The sequence below is a fragment of the Peromyscus maniculatus genome, chromosome X (assembly GCF_049852395.1).
Source record: "Peromyscus maniculatus bairdii isolate BWxNUB_F1_BW_parent chromosome X, HU_Pman_BW_mat_3.1, whole genome shotgun sequence".
NCBI classification, from domain to species: Eukaryota; Metazoa; Chordata; class Mammalia; order Rodentia; family Cricetidae; genus Peromyscus; species Peromyscus maniculatus.
In genome coordinates this window covers 123,586,331-123,604,472 of record NC_134875.1, presented here as the reverse complement: position 1 = coordinate 123,604,472, position 18,142 = coordinate 123,586,331, and the positions used below count along the sequence as shown (strand labels likewise).

Below are 18,142 nucleotides of genomic sequence, written 5' to 3'. Positions count from 1 at the left end.
TCATATTTACATGTAACTATATTTACTACATATAAAATGTGGATATTATATCTCATCTCATAATAGTACATTTGCATAAAATGTTTATGAACAAAATACTATAAGAAGGATCAGAAAACACCATCAATGGCAGGTAACATTGTGTATTAAAAGTAGAAGATACTTTACAAGTAAAAATACAGTTTCAAACAATTCTGTTCTAGATGGACTCTACGTTTTATTTTATTCATTTTTGAGACAGTCTTCCTATGCAGCTCAAGCTGGCCCTGGTATGTCTGGCATTGGTGGTGTGCTACTGCTTCTGGTTCTTGTTTCCAGGTATTGCTCTTGTAAATAGGATGCCTTGGATATCTGAAATTTCTCACGTGTTTCTCTTGAATATATTCCTAAGGCTAGACCTGCTAGATTATGAGCTATGTGAATATTCATTATGAGATGGAGGCCCCATAGCTATTGGTCCACAGTTCATGAGTTCCCACTAGTTTGGTTTGATTATCTCTGTAGGTTTCCCCATCATGAGCTTGATGTCTCTTGCTCATACCAGATTTTTTTTTTTTTTTTTTTTGGTTTTTTCGAGACAGGGTTTCTCTGTGTAGCTTTGTGCCTTTCCTGGAACTCAGTTGGTAGCCCAGGCTGGCCTCGAACTCACAAAGATCCACCTGGCTCTGCCTCCCGAGTGCTGGGATTAAAGGCGTGCGCCACCACCGCCCGGCTCATACCAGATTTTAATATGGTGTATTTTCATTTATTGCTTTTTAAAATTTCCTTAAGATGTTTATGACCCATAGTTTCTTTGACAATATTTTAAGTTTTAAGTACTTGAAGATTTCTTATCTTTCTGTTATTGATTTCAAGTTTGACATTATAATCAGAGAAAATACATGAAATGACCTTGTTTTATAATGTTTTATGATCCCAGGTATTTTCTATCTTGCAAAGTGTTCAGTGGGCTCTTGAAAAGAACATGCATTTCAATGCTGCATTCCTATACCCCTGGTACTAAGGAGGGTGAGGTAGGGTTATGAATTCAAGGCTAGTTTCCACTAATAGAGTTTGAGGCAAGCATGGGCTAATTAATGAAATCCTCCTGTCTCAGAAAAACAAACATTAGTGCTTTGCTAGAAATAGCTGAGCATGTAAAAAAAATCCATTTTCTGTCAGCAGAGTAAGCATTTTGCAAATTCTATCTTAAATACATACTTTAAACTTGTCAAAATCTCTCACATTTTCTGTTCCATTAGGCCACCTTTGCTTAATCTTTTACAAAAGAAAGGGCATTTCTTGAAGCCTTTTTGTTGTGGTGGTTATTTTCTGTTGAGGATTCGGTATAAATTTCTCCAGCATCTTTAGGTGATATTTGGAAGTGAAAAAGAAAATGCATTGTTTCTCATGTTGCATATAAATTATCCACTATTTCTTTCTACTTTTTAGAAATACCTATTTGTTATTGCCATATTACGTCATCATCACTCCCTACTGCACCTTGGTCTCTTTCAAATTCACCCATTTCTGTTGTCTATTTTCTTTTTTTTGAGATTTATTTTTATTTTATGTGTATGGGTGTTTTGCTTGCATATACCTCTGTACACCACATGCATAGGCAGTGCCTGAAAAGGATAGAAGAGGACTTAGATTCCCTGGAACTGGAGTTAGAAACAGTTGTTAGCAACCATGTGGGTGCTCAGAACCAAACCTGGTTTTCCTGGAAGAGCAGTGAGTGCTTTTAACTGCTGAGCCACTTCTCTCTCCATTTCCTTGTCTTTTTTCTTCTCTCTCTCTCTCTCTCTCTCTCTCTCTCTCTCTCTCTCTCTCTCTCTCTCTCTCTCTCTCTCTCTCTCTCTTTCTCCTTTGATTTTTCAAGAGAGGTGTTGTCTATATATGTATCCCTGGCTGTCCTGGAACTCACAGAGATCTGCATGCCTCTGCCTCCTGAGAGCTGAGCTTAGAGGCTTGTGCCACTACACCCAGCTGTGAATGTGAACTTTGAAGTAAGGTAGACTGGTTGTAACTTGTAATCCCTAACCTTCTGTTTCTGCACATAGAAAGTACAGAAACAAGAATTATTAATATGTAGATGAAAGGTTTTGTGCAAATTATAAGACATATCTACCTGCCTTTGCATATTAATGGGTCCTTATACAGGGTAATTAGTCTTTATCTGGAAAGCTTGGGATCAGAAATGTTTTGTGTTTCTTTTTCAGATTTTGGACCACTTCCATTTAACATGAAGAGGTATAATGAGGCTGAGATCCAAATCTATAATTGAACTTCTTATGTTTCATCTCTACCTTACAGCTTAACTTGAAGGTAGTTTATGTAATATTTTTTGCAACCTTGTTTTGACTGTGATCCTTCACAGTTAAATGTGGAATTTTACATCTCCATATCATGTCAATGTTTAAAATGTTTTGGGTTTTATTAAATTTGTGACTTTGAGATTCAGAATGCTCAACCTGTATAAGAGTACCTGCTGATATGTGCTCTATTTTCATTGTGCCAGTCTTACGCTAAGTGCCTCATAAACATCATTTCATTTTAATTTTTACGGCTGCTCGAGATAGTTTTTATTCATTTAAAAGTAAAACTCAAAAGAAACATTTTTATAATATCATGCCTAAATATTGTAAAGCTAAAATTTAAATTTTTATTAATCTTATTAGAAATGTCTCATTTTCCTAATATTCTACTTTGAATCAATATTTCTGGGACTTTGTCTACTGTGGGTGTCCAGTAGATACTGTAAAGTATCCAGTGGATTGAACTGTACTTTGGCACTATCATATGTTTAGTAGCAGATGTTGTATGATTCTGATAATTTGTACACTGTCTTTTCAGGTATCTTTGAGTATCTGTGGAGTCCCAATGAGAAATCCCATAGCAAAGACTGTGGGATCTTACTTCTGACCCCAGAAGATCTTGTTAAGTCTACAGACTTCAACAGAATTGGAGAATCTGAACAGAGCAGAGTTACCAACAAGAGAGCCCAGGGATAGCATTAACATGGTGGCCACCCAAGACCCTCCTCAGCCAGTGAGACATGACAAGGCCTGTGAGGTGAGGGGAAAAGAAAAGAGATCGAGGGGGTAGGATTTTGTTTATGCTGAACTTCTGAGGTTTAAAGAAAAACATAATTTTATGTGCATGTCCCCCAACCCTGATAGCTACATTTTAGTAGGGTCTACATGAAGCTATAACCAAACCTTTTAAAGAACACTTTATTATTTTAAGTGTGTGGATGTTGGGCCTGGATGTATGCCTGTGTACAACATGAACACAGTGTCCACAGAGAACAAAAAAGCAAAAAAGGTCATCAGATCTCCTGGGACTGGAGTTACTGTTTGGTTTTTTGTTTGTTTTTTTTTTTTTTTTGTTTTTTTCGAGACAGGGTTTCTCTGTGTAGCTTTGCGCCTTTCCTGGAACTTGCTTTGGAGACCAGGCTGGCCTCGAACTCACAGAGATCCGCCTGCCTCTGCCTCCCAAGTGCTGGGATTAAAGGCGTGCACCACCACCGCCCAGCAAGGAGTTACTGTTTGTTAGCTGTCGTATGGATGCTGGAAATCAAACCGAGTTCCTCTGGGAAGCAGCTAGATGCTCTTAACTACTGAGGCATCTCTCCAGCTCCTACCCTAACCTTTTAATTTTTTTTTTTAATTTTAAGATAGGGTCTTGCTAAGTTACCTCGACTGGCCTTAGACTTGTAACCCTTCTGCTTTAGCCTTCTGGGATTATAGGTATGTGCTACCATGTTTGACACCTTTCTATCTCTTATTTTCCTTCAAATTAATTAAAAAAACACTTTTTCTTCTAAATCTTCTGTTGTACATCATTAATACTATTATAATTTTTATTCAAATAACTTAAAATTTTTAGAACATCCCCATAAACACCCCACTATTACTATTTTATAGTTGCAGTGACAATATCTTATTACTTAGCGAGTATTAGTAACAGTTTAATTTTTTAGAAAGGGTCTTAACTATGTAGCCTTTGCTGCCCTAGAACTTGCTATATAGATCAGGCTGGCCTGTAAGTCACAGAGATCACCTTTCTCTTCTTCATGAGTACTGAGATTAGTGGTATATGCTACCATGCCTAGCTAATAGTTTAATTTTAAATTTAATGTTTTAGTAATATAGACAAAAAGTTTGAAAAGTGCAAATCTATATAGTCAAAGTTCTCTTATCCATTTTTTTCCTAATAACACATATAAAATTGCTTCATTTTCTCTGGGCTGTATTTATTTATCTGCCTATTTGTCTGTCTGTCTATCTGTCTGTCTATATCTATCTATCTATCTATCTATCTATCTATCTATCTATCTATCTATCTATCTATCATCTATCTATCTATCATCTATCTACCTACCTATCCATCCATCCATCCATCCATCCATCCATCCATCCATCCATCCATCCATCCATCCATCCACCCATCCACCCATCCACCCATCCACCTATATTTTACAACCCAACCACTGTTTCCCCTCCTTTCTCTCCTCCTTGTCCCCCACTACACCTTCCCCCTGTGCCTCCCCTTCCCCATCCAGTCCTCCTGTTTCTTTTCAGAGAAGGACAGGCCTCCCATAGATATCAACAAAACATGGCATATCAAGGTGAAGACTGGACAAGGCACCCTAGTATGAGGATAAGGGTCCTAAAAGCCAGCAAACGAATTAGAGACAGCCCCTGCTCCCACTGTTAGGAGTCCCACAAGAAGACCAAGCTACACAACTGTAACACATATGCAGAGGGCCTAGGTCAGTCCCATGCAGGCTCTGTCAGTTCAGTCTCTGTCAGCCCCTATGAGCCCAAGTTAGTTGATTCTCTGGGTTTTCTTTTGTCCTTGACCCCTTCTGGTGCTGTGGGATGTCCTGTATGCTATAAATATAAGTTGCTATGATTAATTGATAAATAGAAAGCTGATTGGCCAGTAGCCAGGCAGGAACGATAGTGTAGGCAGGACAAGGAGGAGGAGAATGCTGGGAGGTGGAAGGCTGAGGCAGGAAGACGCTGACAGCTGCCACGAGGAGAAGCATGATGTAAGATACCGGTAAGCCATGAGCCACATGGCAAGGTATAGATTTATAGAAATGGGTTAATTTAAGATATAAGAACAGATAGCAAGCACCCTGCCACAGCCATACAGTTTATAAGTAATATAAGTCTCTGTGTGTTTACTTGGTATGCGAATGGGAGAGATTTGTCCTGACTGTGGGCCAGGCAGGACCAGGAAAACTTCAGCTACAAATGGCCCCCAGTGGGTTGGCAAGAGTTTCCACCTAAAACCTGAGAAAAAGGATTCTAAAACAGAGCTAAAAGCAGCTTCCTCTCTCTCAAGTTAACGGCAGCCTGAAGGTTTGAGCTACTCTATGGCAGGTTCATGGCATGCAGGCTTGACCTACGCAATGTTACACAGAAGTGTCTCCAAGCTGTGCACTATGCTGTGTGTTAGATATAGTTTTTGCTAGTTAAAAAAAAGAGGTTTCTGGGTTACATGCTGCTGGATGGAATCATAGACCCACTGCTTCCCAGAGTCTGTGGGAGCATGGTTTCCAGAGCTGCTGGTAAACCACCACCATGTTGAAAAGCTGAGGTGGGCAGAGCCAGCAGCCATAGCTGCTATTTCAGTCTTAGAATGCTGCAGTTTAAAGCAATACATTCACAATAAGACAGATTGAGATGGGATAAACCTCTAAACAGCTTACAATGTATGTAAAAATGTATATAGGCTTGAAAGAGAAAAAAAATAGGCAGTTATATAAAGAAATAGTTTTTAAAAATAAAGTCTTTAAAAAGACAGTAAAAGTAGTATAAAAAATAAGCCACCTAAAGATGGATATTACACAGAGAATCTGGATTGTATTGTCTTTGGAATTTTTAACAGCACAAAAACATTTGATTGTAAAAGCTATTGAGCTAAGCCAATATGTATATTTTAAAGATACCTTGACTTCAAAATTTGGATGTAAGGATAGGGTGCTTTAAAAAGGAGGCTCTGCTTTTGTTTCCACAGAAAGCCAGAGGCTACGGATTTGTTCCAGATTAAGATACATCAGGTTTAACCAGCCAAGACCCCCTGAAAGGTCTCCGATGACACCATGGCCCAGATAATCCAACATCCAAAATGGTTTCAAGGCAACTGGCTCAGACAATGACAATACACCCTCACAGACTACTCCATAATCCTAATATTTTCTTTGTGTCCCCATAAGATACAGCACCCTCATTCAGCAGGAAGTAGTATGAGAAGCTACACTCAAATTCCCAAATATACCAAGTTGGCTTTGGAGATGGAATTTGCTCACTCCTTCTCTAAACCCAAGCATATTGCTAAAACAAAAGGTTGAGAGATTTTTCTGTCCCATATCAGAAGAGCCCTCTGGTGTGGGACAGAGCAAACCCAGTATTTTTATTTAAAAGCAGGTTGATAATAAATGCAATCCCTTTCTAAAGAAGAAAAGGGGATAGTTTAGATATGATAGGATGAAGGGGTAAATTATTGAACCTACTTTTAAAGAACAGCTTGTTTAAAATGTTTTACATTGTTACTGATTTTAGTTTATTGACACAAATTTAGAGTTGATTTTGTTTTACTATATATATATTTCTACTCTTGTTTAAGGTGTTATGCTTATGTAACTCATTTAGATTGTAATGGATAATTAAGAAATACAGATTAATAATTAGTCTTCTATGATAGTTAAACTTGTATTCATACTAAGTTTTCAAGGTACATATATAATATACATTATATACATAGATATAATTCAGTTAGGTAGGTAATCATCAAACACTTCAAAGACCTACAGAATATGGCATTTAAAATATTTAAAAAATTTAGACTTTCTGGACAGTGAGACATGTCTGCTCCTAGCAGCACGAATTTACTTCAGAGAGGAGGATGGGCATCGAAGACACTCTATATGGAGTTTATCTTCTTCTTGGCAAAAATAGCCATTTGGGCAAGAAACTGTTCTGGCCTGGACTGCTTGATTGACTGGACATGCAGGACCCATAGGAAGGTGACCACTGAACTTTGCTTGGCAAAATGGTCCTTCAGGTTCCTGCTTCACAGAGGAAACTGCCAGACATTCTACAGGACACAGAGAGAAGTGACTGAGAGACTCTAGCCCTGTGGGCTGAAGACAGATGCCCCAACTTTACAGAAGAACTTTGGATGACTGTCTAGGCTGCTAGCTGTCTCTGTCTACTCTTGCAATACTCCTGAAAGTTGCTTGCATCCTTCTTCCATTTCTCAGGTAATATTATATTCTTCTGAGGTCTTTGATGTAGTTGAAGACTAGATAGTTATAATTTCCTTAGTTATGCTAAAAGATAAGTTAGAGATGAAATCTTAGACTTACAAATATAGGATAGATAGGATATCTTCTTTAATTCTGCCAAATCCAAATAGACTAGATATTATAAATAGACTAGATATTGTAACTGTAATTCTTGCTTGTTTTGTTATATGTAATTTTACTATGTGAAAGTTAAAATCTTCTTTTTGAAAAAACAGAAAAGGGGAAGTAAGTGCTGTGGGATGTCCTATATGCTGTAAATATATATTACTATGATTGATTGATAAATAGAATGCTGAATGGCCAGTAGCCAGGCAGGAAGGATAGTGTAGGTGGGACAAGAAGGAGGAGAATGCTGGGAGGTGGAAGGCTGAGGCAGGGAGATGCTGACAGCCACCATGAGGAGAAGCGTGATGTAAGATATCGGTAAGCCATGAGCCACATGGCAAGGTATAGATTTATAGAAATGGGTTAATTTAAGATATAAGAGCAAGCACCCTACCACGGCCATACAGTTTATAAGTAATATAAGTCTCTGTGTGTTTACTTGGGGGATGCGAATGGGAGAGATTTGTCCTGACTGTGGGCCAGGCAGGACCAGGAAAACTTCAGCTACATTCTGGCTCCTACGATCGTTTTTCCTTCTCTTCTGCAGGATTCCCAGAACACCTAATGTTTGGTTGTGGGTCTGCATCTGTTTCCATCAGTTGCTGGATGAAGCCTCTCTGATGACAATTGGGCTAGCCACCAATCTATGAGTAGAGCAGAATATCATTAGGAATCATTTCATGGATTTTTTTTCTTTGCCAGGCATGTTTGATTCTATCCTAGGTCTCTGGGCTATCTACCCCCTGGGTCCTGGCCTCCAGGCAGTATCAGGGGTGGGCTCCCACTCATAGCATGGGTCTTAAGCTGGACCAATCATTAGTTGGCCACTCCCACAATTTCTGTGTTACCTATACCCTAACAATTCTTGTACGCAAGACAGATTGTAGGTTGAAGGTTATGTAGCTGGTTTGGTGTCCCAATCTCTCTACTAGAAGTCTTGCTTGGTTACAGGAGATGGCCAGTTCAGGCTCTGTATACCTCATTGCTAGTCATATCACCTATTCCTAGGAGTCTTAGCTAGGGGCCACCTTCATAGATTCCTGGGAATTTCCATTGCACTAGGTTTCTAGCTTGTCCCCGAGATGCCCCTCAATTCCAGTTGTCTTTCTCAGTACTCTCTCCATTCATCTTTCCCTGACCTGATCCCTCCTGTTCCTGTCACATCCCACCCTCTCCTCCACCTGCGATATCTATTCTATTTCCCTTTCCCAGGGAGATTCATATGCCCCCCCTTGAGCACTCCTTGTTACTTAGCCTCTCTGGGTCTGTGGATTGTAGCATGGTTATCCTTTACAGCTAATATTCACTTATGAGTGAGTACAAGTTTGCTCTTCTGGGTCTGGGTTACCTCACTCAGGATGATTTTTTTCTAGTTCCACCTGTTTGTCTGCAGATTTCCTGATGTCATTGTTTTTAACAGTTGAGTAATACTCTAGTGTGTACATGTACCACATTTTCTTTATCTATTCTTTGGTGGAGGGACATCTAGGTGCTTTCCAGTTTCTAGATATTAGGAATAAAGCTGCTATGAGCATAGTTGAGCAAGTGTCTTTGTGATAGGATGAAGTATATGCCCAAGAGTAGTATAGCTGGGTCTTGAGGTACATCAATTCCCAATTTTCTGAGAAACTGCCATATTGATTTCCATAGTGGATGTACAAGTTGACACTCCCTCCAGTAATGGAGGAGTGTTCCCCTTGCTCTACATCCTCTACAGCATGAGTTGTCACTTGTGTTCTTGATTTTAGCCATTCTGACAGGTGTAAGATGGAATCTCAGAGTCATTTTGATTTGCATTTCCCCAATAGCTAAGGATGTTGAATATTTCTTTAAGTGTTTCTTAACCATTTGAGATTCCTCTGTAGAGAATTTTCTGTTTAGATCTGTACATCATTTTTAATTGGATTATTTGGTTTGTTGATGTCTAGTTTCTTTCTTTTATTTTTATGAGCAGACTTTTTAATGAATTCCAATTCAGAAAATAAAAGTCAAACTTTGAGAACTATAAGCTTTTCAGGAATATCCAAGGATGAATATTATAGGGTGATGCCAATAATTAACAACCAGAAGACTGTCAGCGAGTCTAAGGGAAGAATTGTGGAACATTAACCTTCCTGTCATCTTTGGCAGTATAAACTACCTAGAATTTTCTGGAATTTACATTTTTTTTCAGATGTAGTTTTTTTATTTTATTTTATTTTACAATACTATTCAGTTCTACATAACAGTCACAGATTTCCTTGTTCTCCCCCTTCCTGCCCCCCTCCCCTTCCCCCCAGCCCACCCCCATTCGTACCTCCTCCAGATCAAGGCCTCCCCCGAGGACTGAGATCAACCTGGTAGACTCAGTCCAGGCAGGTCCAGTACCCTCCTCCCAGATTGAGCCAAGCGTCCCTGCATAAGTCCCAGGTTTCAAACAGCTAACTCATGCAACGAGCCCAGGACCCTGGTACCACTGCCTAGATGCCTCCCAAACAGATGAAGCCAATCAACTGTCTCACCTATTCAGAGGGCCTGATCCAGTTGGGGGGCCCTCAGCCTTTGGTTCATAGTTCATGTGTTTCCATTCCTTTGGCTATTTGTCCCTGTGCTTTATCCAACCTTGGTTTCAACAATTCTCGCTCATATAAACCCTCCTCTTTCTTGCTAATTAGACTCCCAGTGCTCCACCCGGGGCTGTGAGGGAGAACAAGGAATAGGAGACCATGGTAAATGAAGACCACACGAGAAAAGGAAGAAACAAAGTGCTAAGAGGCCCACAGAAATCCACAAAGATACCTCCACAAAAGATTGCTGGCAATGGCTGAGAGACAGCCGGGACTTACCTGCTCTGGTGATGGGATGGCCAAACACCTTAATAGTTGTACCAGAAACCCCATCCAAGGACTGAGGAATCTACATGTCTGGTTTCTTGAGTTATTTATATATTTGAAAGTTAGTCCTCTGTCAGATGTGGGGTTGATGAAGATCTTTTCCCATTCTGTAGGCTGCTGTTTTGTTCTGTTGATGGTGTCCTATGTCCTTTACTTTACAGTAGCTTTCCAGTCTCATGAGGTCCTATTTATTAATTGTTGATCTTAGTGCCTGTGCTATTGGTATTTTGTTCAAGAAGTCTCCTGTGCCAATGTGTTCAAGGCTATTCCCCACTTTATCTTCTATCATGCTCAGTGTATCTGGTTTTATGTTGAGGTCTTTGGTCCAGTTGGACTTGAATTTTATGCAGGGTGATAGGTATGGATCTATTTGCATTCTTCTACATTCTGACATCCAGTTAGACCAGCACCATTTGTTGAAGATGCTTTCTTTTTTCCATTGTATAATTTTGGCTTCTTTGTCAAAAATCAGGTGTCCACAGGTGTGTGGATTTATGTCTTGGTCTTCAATTTAATTCCATTGATCCACCTATCTTTTTATACCAATACCATGCACTTTTTATTACTATAGCTCTGTAGTAGAGCTTGAAATCAGGGATGGTGATAGCTCTGGAAGTTCTTTTATTGTACAGGATAGTTTGAGCTATCCTGGGATTTTGTATTTCCATATAAAATTGACATTAGTGAATGTTGAAAGCTCTGAGATGGGGCTAGACATGTGATGTAGGCAGTTTTTCAGGAGCAAATGGGGTCACACTTTATGTGAGATCCCCTTCTTCATAACACATTTTGTTTTGATTTTTTTTTTGAGATAGAGTCTCACTATGTAGCCTTGACTGTCCTGGATCTCACTTCATAGACTAGGCTGGCCTACAAGTTATACAGGTCCATCTGCCTCTGCCTCCCTAGAGCTGGCATTATACAAACACACCCCACACCCAGCTTCATCACAAAATTGAAGGACTCACAATTGTGTATTGTAATGGCAACTTCTGTATTAGAAACGGTGTCCAGTAATTTGTGTCATGTCTGTTTTTACAATAGATGCATTACCATGTCCAGTGTGATGGATCTGAGCAGCAGTGGTAGGAGGCTGGGCACCTAAGTTTGAATTGGCAGTTTGTTTCCAGTCAGTTTCATCAAGTAGATCCTTAGTGTAGAGCCCTATGTATATGACCCAGAGCATTCAGCTATAGCTGTAATTTGTTTACATAGTCCATAACACCAATGATGGTGGTCTAATCTTAGTATATGGTTTTTTAAGTGGGAGACTGTACAGTTAGGCAATTAGCTATAACCCAAGGGTCAGAAAAATCAGAAGTCTAAGCTCTGATATCATTTTAGGATTAAGCCTCCCTTCTCTGATCCCTGGCTCTGAGCTGTGTGTTGACCCTGGGAAAATACCTCCTAAGCAGTTTCGTTTGAGGTACAGAGGATCTTTTCAGTTTAGGCTTTTTTTTCCTTCAAATGAATTTGGATCTTATTTGAACGTTCTAGCACCGGAGTACAGCTACTCGTCTACCCTTGACCAAAGACTGCTCCTCCTCTATTCAGGGAAGGTTGTTCCCTTCAACCGAGTGTGTAGCTTCAGGAGGGACATACATGGAGTGTTGAAGGTGGAGGGGATATCTGCATAGCCAGCCAGATCAGCCAAATCAACCCTGGCGATCAATGGGGTTACAGATGTCACAGCCAGATCACTCTCATATCTGAATTTGGATCTTTACAAGATGGAACTTTCAAGGTTTGGAATTTTACCCCCAAGGCACCATTCCTATTTGTCCTAGTGTGCACAGCAGGTTTCTCTTCAGTGGTGCTGAACTCTTAAGAATGACAACTGCTTTCTTATTACCAGTTGAATGCTCTCCTGTCCTGAAAATTTCTCTATCAAACAAATTAATCCATTACCTGTAAATCCAACTTTACTCAAGTTCTCAGTACATGGGCAGAATAAAACTAGATTCTTGGCCAAAATATCACATGCATGGCCCTTAGTCCAGTTCTTGATAGTCTTTGTTCCTCTTTGAAATCTCCTGAGTTGGACCTACCTCTGCAGCATAAATCTAACACAGTGTTTTTATCATCAGGCTCTCATCAGAATAGCTCATTAAGTTTTTTCCTGAATACTAGGGGTTTTCTAGCCTAAACATTTCTCTCTCTCTCTTTAAGCAGGGGAGGTCTTATTATATAGCCCTGGCTGTCCTGGAACTCACAGGGATCCACCTCCAGAATGTTGGGATTAAAGACATGCACAAAACGTCCAAACTCTTACACATTCTTTCTGCAAACCAGTTGCAAAGGTCTACAAATTGCAGGTCAAGTTTATTTCAGCAGTGGTCCCAGTTCTTAGTATCTATTTTCTGTTATCGCCATTCTTCTGTTAAGCCCATTCAGTAAAGTTTTTGTTTCAGATTGTTCTTTTTAGTTCTAGACTTTTCATTTGGTTGTTTTATGGTGTCTACATCTTAGGCAAGCTATCCTGTTTTCATTATGAACTATTTTTTATATAAATATATGAAATAACTATGGATAGCATTTTAAAATACTTTTCTGCCAATGCTGGCATTTAGGTCACCTCAGATCAGTCTTTGATAGCATTTTCTGTTGAATTTTTATTTCTACACATCTTTTGTTTTGTTCTGTGTTATTTTTGATTTTATATTAGTTGTTATACAAGTAGTTGGATTCCATTTAATTCCTCTGATTATTGCTCTTTTTTTTGTTCTGTATAATGAAGTGTGCACTTGGCTAGAATTAAACTAGAAACTGTCTCATTTGTGGTATTTGATTGGTCAAATTTCAGTTCATATAAATTATCAACTAGAGATTTGAACAGTGTTAACTTACAGAATTTAGAATTCATATTTCCCTGGATGCCTCCCTGCATTCCCCTTTAATTTTCCAGTGGTAATGAAGAGTGAAAAATCCTTTTAACCAGGCCTGGTGACAAAGACCTGTATCCCCAGCTACTGTGTTGTCTGGGGCAGAAAAGGTCAGAAGTTCAGGGCCTGCCTGGGCAATAGAATGAATTCAAGGACAGCTACGGAAACTTAAAGAGACCCTGACTCAAAGTAAAAAGAGGGCTAGGAATATAGCTCAGTGTTAGAATGCTTTTCATTACATTCACAAGGCCTCAGGTCTAATCCCTACTATGAGCAAACAAGGAAATTCCACTCTTTTTTTAAGTCAATAAAACTTTCCCTCCCTCCCTCCCTCCCTCCCTCCCTCCCTCCCTCCCTCCCTCCCTCCCTCCCTCCCTCCCTCCCTCCCTCCCTCCCTTCCTGCTTTCTTTCCTTCCTTTTTTATAATTTAGTTAGTCTACATCCCACTGACTGGGCTTGTTTATAGACAAACTTACCATCCCTTCTTTTAAATGTTAATTCTCTTCTAGTAGATAGCTGATTTGAATCATTCTTAGTATACTGAATGATTTTTTTGGACAGGGTCTCACTATGTAGCCCAGGCTAGCTTCAAACATGAGATTCTCTTGACTTAGCCTTGCAAATGTTGGAATTACAGGCATGCACGTCCATGCCTTGCTTAGTTGTCTTCTTTAAAAAATATTTTAGTCAATATTTACAGTTGTTACCCGTGTGAGGGTTAATTGATAATGGTAAAATGATGCATTCATACTGAAAATGATATATTAGTCAAGGTTTGTTGTATTCTTCCAGTACTGGTACCTATTTGTTCCAGCAAAAATTGTTAAAAAGATTTATTTCCCCCATTAAATCATGTTGATACCTTTGTCAAATAGCAGTTGACCATACAGATGTGGTTCTTTCTGGACTTTATTGTGTATATTTATTGATATATCTGTTCTTATACCAGTAGCACACTGTCTGAATTACTGTAGCTTTATAGTAACCCTATTTTTTTTTTTTTGGTTTTTCGAGACAGGGTTTCTCTGTGTAGCTTTGCGCCTTTCCTGGAACTCACTTGGTAGACCAGGCTGGCCTCGAACTCACAGAGATCCGCCTGGCTCTGCCTCCCGAGTGCTGGGATTAAAGGCGTGCGCCACCAACGCCCAGCTAGTAACCCTATTTTTAAAATTACTGTAGTTTCCCTCTCTACAATCCTCTCACTCCCCACCTTCTTTTCCCCGCCCCATCCACTTCCTTTCTGTCTCTCATTAGAAAAGAACAGGCTTCTAGGAGTTAACAAGCAAACATGACAAAATAAAATATAATAAGATGAAGCAAAAGCTATCTTATTGAAGTTGGACACAGCAACCCAACAGGAGGAAAAGAATCTCAAGAGAAGGCACAAGAGTTAGAGACCCACTTATTCTCATAGTCAGGAGTCCCATAAAAATACCAAGCTAGTAGCTATAATATATGTGCAGAGGGCCTTGTATAGATCCAAAAAGGAAGGTTTTTTAACCTTAACGTAGTAAGATTACAAATAACAAAATAGTTATCAAGTAAGAATTACAGTTACAATATCTAGTCTATTCATATGTGACAATATCAGAGAAAATATTCAATTGTCTATCCTATCTTGATGAGTCTAAAGTTTTTTTTTTTTTAAAGATTTTTTTTTTTTAAAGATTTATTTATTTATTATGTGTACAGAAGAAGGCGCCAGATCTCATTACAGATGGTAGTGAGCCACCATGTGGTTGCTGGGAATTGAACTCGGGACCTCTGGAAGAGCAGTCGGTACTCTTAACCACTGAGCCATCTCTCCAGCCCCCGAGTCTAAAGTTTTATATCTATTTTATCCTTTATTATAATTAAGGAAACTATAACTATAATTATCTAGTCTTCAACTCCATCAAAGACCTGAGAAGGAAAATAACATTACCTGAGTAAGGGGGAAGTGCAAGCACATGACTTCCAAATCATTTAAGAAATGACAGAAACAGCTGGCTGCCTGGACAGTCACACAAGGATCTCTGTAACATTGGGGCATCCAACTTTGGCTTATAGACAGACTTTTTTCAGAAGCAGGAAAATTTGAAGGACTGTCCTATTCTGTCTTAGAAAAGTTCAGCAGTCACTTTTCTTTGTGTCCTGCTTGTCCAGATTGGACAGCATACTTACTGTCAGCAGTTGAGGCAAGGGCAGTTTCTTGCCCAATATGCCAGTTTTGCCAAAAAGAAAACAAACTCCATATGGAGTGTCTTTGGTGTCTATCTTCCTCTCAGGAGTAGATCGGTGCTGCCAGGAGCAGATGTGTCACATTAAAAAATGCTGTTAAAACATTTTAAATGTCGTATTCTGTAGGTTTTTGAAGTGTTTGAAGATTACCTATTTGGAATGTATCTCTGCATACCCAGAAAAGCTAACTAACATGACTATTGGTTTGACTATTATAGATGACTATTAATCTATATTTTCTAATGATACATTACATTTTTTAATTGAACTGTATAAACACAATACCTTAAACAAGAGTAGAAATATACATATAGTATAACAAAATTGACTAAATCCATACCAATGTAAAACACAACAACATACATAATCCAGACTCTGTATTTTTCATCCTCACGTGGCTCATTTTCTTTATATTACTTTACTCCCTTTTCTAAGGACTTTATTTTATTATTTTAAATCTATATATTTTTTTTATTTTTTATTTATTTATTTTATGTATTTGCGTACTCTATCTGCATGTGCACCTTTATGGTGGAAGAGGGTATCAGATCCCACTATAGATGGTTGTGAGCCACCATGTAGTTGCTGGGAATTGAACTCAGGACCTCTGGAAGAGCAGCCAGTGCTCTTAACCGCTGAGCCATCTCTCCAGCCCTAAATCTATATTTTTAATTTAAGGCTGTATATATACTCTTTTCTCTCTCAAGCCTATGGACATCTTTTATTTTTATTTATTTATTTATTAGTTTTAAAAAATGATTTATTTATTTTATGTGCATTGATATTTTGCCTGCATGTATGTATGTTGATGTCGGATCCCATGGAGGTAGTTATATTACAGGCAGTTGTAAACTACCATGTGGGTGCTGGGAATTGAACCTAGGTCCTCTGGAAAAATAGTCAACGCTCTTAACCCCTGAGCCATCTCTCCAGCCCCTATGCACATCTTTTAAACACACTGTGACCTGTTTATAGGCCTTTCTGTCTGAATCTGTTTTTATTGTGTATCTTTATCTTTTTTATTGTGTATCTTTATTGTATGAGCAAAGGCTAAATTTGCCATGCAGTGTGCTGCAAGGTTTGGAGACACCTCTATGTATGTGGTGGGAATCCGCCACACTGTAGCTGAAACATGCATGCCTCAGCCAGAGGAAGAGACATAAACTATGAAGTTGCTCTTGGCTCTGTTTTTGTGTATCTTGAACCCTTTTAAGCTTTTTCAGGCTTTATGTGGATATGTGTGCGTCAAGTTGGAGTGCTCTATGTAAACAGAAGCTTTTCTCTGTCATGCCCCATCCTGTAGCTGCTTCCCAAATTATCACACAGAGACTTATATTAATTATAAATGTTTGGCCAATGGCTCAGGCTTATTATTAACTAGCTCTTACATTTAAATTGATCCATTCCTATGAATCTGTTATTGCCATGTGGACCATGGTTTACCTATCCTTCAGCATCCTGCTTCTTGCAGGCAAACACTCATACACATAAATTAAAAATGAATAAATCTTTAAAAATGAGCAAAAAAATTTAAAATCAATGTCAAATCTTGTACAGAATTTTTTTTTTTTTTTTTTTTTTGGTTTTTTCGAGACAGGGTTTCTCTGTGTAGCTTTGCGCCTTTCCTGGAGCTCACTTGGTAGCCCAGGCTGGCCTCGAACTCACAGAGATCCGCCTGCCTCTGCCTCCCAAGTGCTGGGATTAAAGGCGTGCGCCACCACGCCCGGCCCAGAATTGTTTTAAATATTAATTTAAAAACTAAATCTCATACATCAAAAACAGCAGAAATTTATGATTAGATGATTGTGTTCAACATGTTATTGTATATGTGTGTTTAATGGGCACACTATATGGTATGCTACAATCTCCTCTGTCTTTTAACTATTCTACTGTGTTGATAATGTTGTTTTGAACAGGATTATGTTGTTATAGGTCCCAGTGTCATTTGAAGATGTAGCTGTAGATTTCAGTAGAGAGGAATGGCAGCAATTGGACTCTTCTCAAAGATGTCTATACCAGGATGTAATGCTGGAGAACTACAGCCACCTGCTCTCTATTGTATTTTGAGAAGCTTGCTGTGGGTTAAATTGTCTCCAGAGAAAATAATTGCAGAAGAGAGGGAAGAAAGATTGTAAGAACCTGAGGTGATAGCTTACTATATAAAAGCAGAATTTTCTGGGATTCAAAAGGGAAATTGCACATATGAACTCATGGTGATTGTGACATCATACACAAGCCCTTTGAAAGTTTAAGTCCGACAAAATCTCAGCATGGAGAACGGGGAGTGGTCATGAAGTCATACCCTTAGCTGAGGTTCTTTTGGTAAGTGATAGCTGCTTGGAGAAGGAGAGTCAGTTTTCTTAAAGTGTGTGGTCCCTGGTAGGTAGATCAAGTTCTAGTGGAAAGCTACATACCTTAGAGTATATGTGTGGCCCAAACTGGACTTGATATTTTTTAAGAAGAGAACAGGGTGTACAGGGATGGCAAGGGGAGAAGTCTGGTAGAAGTTGGGGTATATTATGCTAAATTCTAAAAGAATTAATCTTTAAAAAGAAAAGAAAGACTTAAAAGTAATGAAAAAGAAAATATATTAAAGTCCTAACCCTTAGTATCTCAGAATACAACCATATTTGGAATTAAATTCTTTATGGAAGTAATTAAGCTAGAATATGGTAATTAAGGTGGGTCTTAATCTGACATAACTTGTCTTTAAATTATTTATTTGTTATTACTCTGTTGACGGGAGCCATAAGCCTAAG

At 38.9% G+C, this 18,142-nt stretch overlaps 1 long non-coding RNA gene across 2 annotated transcripts in view; it reads left to right on the top strand.

The window, feature by feature from the left end:
* LOC107402996 (uncharacterized) overlaps positions 1-18,142 on the top strand; it is a 57,065-nt gene that overhangs the window by 18,399 nt on the left and 20,524 nt on the right. Inside the window, exons 2-4 of one of the 2 annotated variants that reach the window (XR_013047963.1) lie at positions 2,202-2,307; positions 2,836-3,054; positions 6,013-7,258. This is a non-coding gene — a long non-coding RNA (uncharacterized LOC107402996). The remainder of the gene's footprint in view (positions 1-2,201; positions 2,308-2,835; positions 3,055-6,012; positions 7,259-18,142) is intronic. The other variant, XR_006068197.2, reaches the window with a different exon arrangement.